Source organism: Botryllus schlosseri, chromosome 2, assembly GCF_051294905.1.
Source record: "Botryllus schlosseri isolate E-star chromosome 2, Bs_hap1, whole genome shotgun sequence".
Classification (NCBI taxonomy): domain Eukaryota; kingdom Metazoa; phylum Chordata; class Ascidiacea; order Stolidobranchia; family Styelidae; genus Botryllus; species Botryllus schlosseri.
Genome location: NC_137237.1, coordinates 16,812,767 through 16,819,007, shown reverse-complemented (window position 1 = coordinate 16,819,007; position 6,241 = coordinate 16,812,767). Strand labels below are relative to the sequence as shown.

The 6,241-nt window shown below is 37.6% G+C and overlaps 1 pseudogene; it reads right to left on the bottom strand.

Moving 5' to 3' along the window:
* Window positions 1-706: 706 nt before the first annotated feature.
* Window positions 707-1,921, bottom strand: LOC145459435 (uncharacterized; annotated as a pseudogene).
* Window positions 1,922-6,241: the final 4,320 nt, after the last annotated feature.

Genomic DNA, 6,241 nt, shown 5'->3' with positions numbered 1-6,241 from the left:
TATTGGACGTAATAAAACGCTAATGAAAAGAATAATATGATCAAATATGGCTTACTCATGCATCAAGTAACAATGCAAACGCTTTAAAATGGTCAGAAGTGGTTTTGTTTGCGTGACTTGCGTCTTTGAAATGAGAAATTTTCTCTTACTATGGACCACAAATAACACCATGTCACAAAATTTGGTTAAATTTTAGTTTAGTAAAAAAAAAATTATGTGGTGTTTTGCTATTCCAAACCAATCACTAAAATACAAAAATTTCTTCTGAAGTGTCCCTAGTCTTTGAAAAATGTCACTTTTTATGATTTCTCGTTTTACTCAAAATTTCCCTGTAATAATACGCATAATTCCTTATTGGACGTACGAACACACTAACAAAATTAAAGAATATGCACAAATGTTGGCTACCATACATTATAAAAGGATGAAAACACTTGAAAAAATTTCCGAAGTGGTTTTGTTTGCATGATTTGGGTCTTTAGACTGAGAAATCTATTGGTATTATGGACCGTAAACAATCCCCCACCATGATGCAACTCCATCACCCTTAGTATCTTCTTTCCAAATCATACAGATCCTGCTGAAACACGTCATTATGTCCCTCGTTTACATCACCCATATTTGAACTAATAAAATCAAGGTGAAAGTGCAAGTAATGCGTTTTAAGGGCATGCCCACTTCATTTTTTCATATATCTCAATCGATAATATTGTTTATCAGAGGTTTATATTCATTGCTTCGTTTATTTCCAAGAAAATTTTTATCTACATCTCGAAATGCCTACAATGCTCCTACTTCTCTCGCAGTCATTTTATAGTCAAGTGCTTTACAAAAGATTGCCAACATTCCCGCATAAGCAAGGAGAACCTGTCACAGAAAAATACCGTGAAAATCGTTCATGCCATTTTCTCGACGAAGGACAACGACACGATGAATGCAACAAGTTCCCTAGTTTCAACCTTAGAGTCAGAGTTTCCGCATTTGATATAGCGTGTCCCAACTAAATCATCAAGTTCGTGATGGTTCGGAATGTGTGGTACTGGATTTATATCTTTATGAGAGATTTTGAAGTCGTCATCGGAGTCATTTTCTATATCTTCAAGGCTTGTCGAGTCTTCTGGAGCTTTTTTGCCTGATAATTTGAGCAGTGAAAACTTACTGCAATACGGAACAGGTGCACTTAAGAGGAGATGGCATTGAAGGATATGCAATGTCAATTCATTCTTAGTTATTCTGAACCTTGGAATATCACCCATACAGAAATATCAGTCATCAATAAGCTTTCTAATTTCTCCTCAGATTCTTTAATAGCAAATGACATTGAATGCCGATCTCCCCTTAGCCATCCATCCATATTTCATCGGCATGTTTCGCAGATTACATGAAATGCCCAGTTTTTATCTTTGTCTCCAATCTCCATGTCAAAGTATAGTTAATAAGTATAAAAAACCCTCACTTATATCTATATTTTGTACTTAACTTGTTTCAAACTGATATACAGACCACAGATATAGCAATAACAGCCAGCAGGCAGATTAAATTGGTATTGTTGACATTAATGATGAGATTCTACTCACTAGATACACATTAACAGAACAAAACGAAAAGGAATTTGAGATTGCTTCCTATTGCCAGTACTGACTAACTTAGACTGAGTAGATGATTGATACTAACAACCAACTATTATGAATTGAATCATGGATCAATGTGACGTCACAGTTAATAGGAAATTCAATAAAGGAGCTTGAAAAACATGGTGCAGGAAGTTTAAAAAGCCTGAAATGACATTTTATAGCGACACTTGTGGCAAAAAATGCCGGAAACATGTTTTATGAAGTAATGTGGTATAGGAAATATCAAAAAATTGGCTCAACTAAATTTTTGGTACATGGTGTAATCAGCCTCGAATTTTGCAATGTAAGGGAGATTTTCTTGGTACCCGAGCGTGGGCCTAATCAGTAGTATTGACCCGAAACCGGACGCACACGAGTGAGAGCGAAAGCCGCAGAACAGGGACTAAACATTATACATAGCATTGAACATATCATTGTCGCTGCATAAAAGTGTCAAAATGTGGTAATCACCAACGTGAATATCTAGCTAGTGAGAGGGAAGAGGCGCTCCCGTTCTAATCCTCAATGTTAGGATTGCAACGTCGTCACCTTATTAAAATGTGGTGATAGGACTGCGACGTCATAAAAATTGGTGGACTTGTACAATGTACATATGTGTAGTCTTAACCTAAACGTTAGGGCTAGATGTGGTACTGGGAATTTGCAATGCGTACACGAGATATCGTAATTTCACTCCTTTTATGATTGCAGTGTCACAAACATGTTACAAAGTAGAATGTCATTCGCAAACTCTAGGTAGAGAATGGTGAAACATCTAGTATTTCCATTAAATCCTTCTAATTTGATCTTGACAGGCAAAAACCGAGAAATCATTTCTAACGCATCGAGATAATGCAATTTATGATTACTGATTACTGTTTATCTGATAGTGATTCAGTTCAGTCGTTAGGCCATCAAATATTGATAGCAAGATAGTCATTGGAAATATGTTGTTTTTAATGACGTTTTTCATTGAAATATCGTGTGGATACATTTTACAATATGAATATTTTTTCTAAAATAGCAGAATGAGCAAACTAAACTTTTCATCAATTTCATAACTCATCAAAATGTACGGTGGCCCACCGTTTGAGAGCTACTGTTCCAATATGTACGACATGCTCTCAGTGACATAAAATAAGTGTCTACCTCTTTTTTGGGAGGTCTTGCTCAATGCTCATAGAACTAGAGGAGACCTCTCCCTTTCGAAGTAAAAGTGGATGAAATTAATTATTTATTTAATATGATACGATAGCAGAAATCACTCCTTAATATAGAAATGATGGGATGAGAGCATCTATGCGGAATTGTATCTGACTACATATTGACCGCGAAATCGTAAGGCCCTATATTTAAAGTAAGACGTGATTATCATGAATTGGTAATATAGACTTATGACCTTTATTCGGAGAATCCGTAACTGAATCCGTAACCGAGACTTCTCTGAATATGATTAAGGTAGAGGTATCCAAACTATTTTTCTTGACGGTGAGCTTTGTTAACTTCCAGGCACTGGCAACGCGCTAATGAACTGAGAATTTTGCTACAAGTTATATTAAACATGGCATTTCGGAATAATTGACATTCAAAATCCAGAATGCTGAAATCATGTTATGGGAACAGTTTTATTGTTGCTCGATTTATCCAACCTGTAGAGTGGAAGTATACGATTGTTTGCTGTTGCAATTATGGTTGATAAGGTCTTCCTAATGGTTGATGTATTCCGCTCGTTTTCCCCTATTGTAATGGGTGCGAAAGCAGGATTTGGTACGAGAAAGTCCCGCTGGCGTGATCTGCACCGTACGCGCGCTACATGGTCGAAATCCGATAAAAACACCCATGATTTACATACAGCCATGATTTACGGGGTACATATCTCGCATTCGACGCCAATTTGGTCGCAGCAATACGACATAATTACTGTTAGAGGGGTTAATAGGGATGGTGTGAACCAGAGTTGGATCAATTGTAATTTGTAATTGTAATTGAATGTAATTAATTACATTTTTCAATGTAATTGTAATGTAATTGTAATTGAAGCATTTTTATTTTGTGTAATTGTAATTGTAATTGTAATTTGACAAAAATTTTGCTCAATTACAATTTCAATTACATTAAATTGCTATTGAGACCTGACAAGCACAACATAAAACAATTGACTTATAATGCATTCTTTTTAAACGAACGACAAGGAATTTGGTGGATCCATTCGCGAAGGCCATTCACCGCGCCCTTGCGGGCGAAGTTTATTTTTATTTTTACCGCTATGCTGGCCTCGGCTGCCATTCCATACAATTTTTAAATTACTAACGAACCGATGGATTCGCAACACGTGGCTCACGATTGAATACGCGGAGAAGCGAACTGCTGAGCCGGCGAAAAGCAGCAGAATTGATAGTCCCATAGCTGGCGATCCAAGAGTCGAAATTTGATATGTATGGTCGTAATCGAAAGCTAGTGTCGCACTGATTCCGCAATAAAAGTATATTTCCAGGCAATGGTACCATCCCAAAATAGTCGTGGAAGTCTGGGAATCGGCATTGTGCTGAACAATCGCTATGGGCGTAACTTGTAATTGTTGTAGTCATGCTGCTGCAGCGCTCTCACTTTTCAGAACAGTCGGCCTTAAACGGCTATTTTGGAGCAGTTACATTGCCCTGACGAGATTTTATTTTGTATTTTCGGAATTAGTACATCAATAGCTTACGATGAAGACCAGATGCATCAAATTTGGACGCATGGATCGCCAGCTCTAGGACTATAAAGTTTGCTGGTTTTAGCCGACTTTTCAGTACGTTTGTCGGTGCATTCATCCGTGACTCACATATTGCGCATCTTTCCATGGGTTGGCAATCTACAATACGATTTCAGATAACGATAATGCATCGTTATTTCGTCTGGCCAACTAACCAGACCACTGGATATTATATAACGTCTTATCTGACAAAGCACGGTTTTGTTTTTACTCCTCATCCTAATTCCTACGTCCCTCGATAAAAATAATATTGTTTCTTTAATTACATACTATATACGCAAATCCAACACATGCATATATTATAATACTTTTTCAACGACATACTGCACCCTATCCTCAATCCTAACCCATAGGAAATTAGGTAAATAACATTTTACATTTCCAATTACGTGAGCCATAATTACCTAGCATACAAAACACGCTTACATTACGTCACAGTGACATCTTACATAGCATACTATGTACGCACATCAATGCAATTATTACTACACAATCTGAACTAGACTTGAATTGTTGTTAAATACGACGCTACGGTTGTCAAGGACCACGGTTGAATTTATGACTATTCAATTACATGTTCAACAGCAGCAATTGTAATTGTAATTGTAATGTAATTGATGCATGCAAGGAGTAATTGTAATTGTAATTGTAATGTAATTGATGCATGCAAGGAGTAATTGTAATTGTAATTGTAATTTGATATTTTTAGCATGGAGTAATTGTAATTGTAATGTAATTGAAACATTCATGAAAGTAATTGTAATTGTAATTGTAATTAAACTGAAATAATGTAATTGATCCAACTCTGGTGTGAACCTCTCCTACCCTACATTTCAGTGAAGTGATTTATTAATGTACTGTCCACGATACCTAGGACGATTCAGGCCACATTGTGCCACAATGCTGAAGTACATGGTGACTTCCTAAACGTATCCGCAACTGGGTCAATCAAAGGACATAATAATACCCTAAAATCAATATCTTCCGTCGCTTTGCCAACAAGTTCGACGAGGGCTTGCAAGCGATGTTCCTCTAAGCTGCACACGTGCGCAATTGCGCAGTGCTGGCACGGTCTCTGCGCACAGAAAATCCAAGCTGCGCACAATCACATTTCTCGGTATTTCGCACGTTGGTATAGCAATGTTGTATGTGTAAAAGTGCAAAACGATCACACGCAGTGTTTCAACAACAGATCAGATCGACATGCCCGAGATCTAGCCATAAACAACGAGCCATTTCAGACCAGATTTCGCGGAAAATTGTCGCGACGCCCAGTTTGGAACCGCTGCTTTATGGTATGCATTTGCCAATGACACACGTCAAAATTATGTGAAAGGGAGCTGAATTACTTTGTAACTTGGATTAAATCCTCACCTCACCTCCTTCTCCTACTGACGTTTGGGCATTGGTATGGGCAGGAGTGATATTCTTAGCGGCATATCACACGTTATCTCAACGAAGCATGGCTTTTGACGTAAGAGATGGTCATTACTGCGTGATTGACGTATAGCCACTGCCTGTATCCATCATGTAACCTGGATAATCGTTAAAACCAGTGATAGTCGGTGAAATAATGGTATTTTAAATACCGGACGCCTCACAAACGGCGTGGCGTCAATGTCATTACAATAGAAATCTTCCCTATTTAGGAAAGCTCGGTATGATTTAAAGGTCCTGCCGTCGGAGGTATTTTAAACGGTATGAAATATAGTCCAACCTGGGCCTACGATGTTTACTAATAATATTTTCCGTGTCATTTCACAAGATGCAGCCAGATAAATGGCGAGCAACTACATATTTGCCATATTTCAATATACACTCACGTCGTCGGCATCACTGTTTCAAGACAAAATGAATACCACAATGCTTTTTT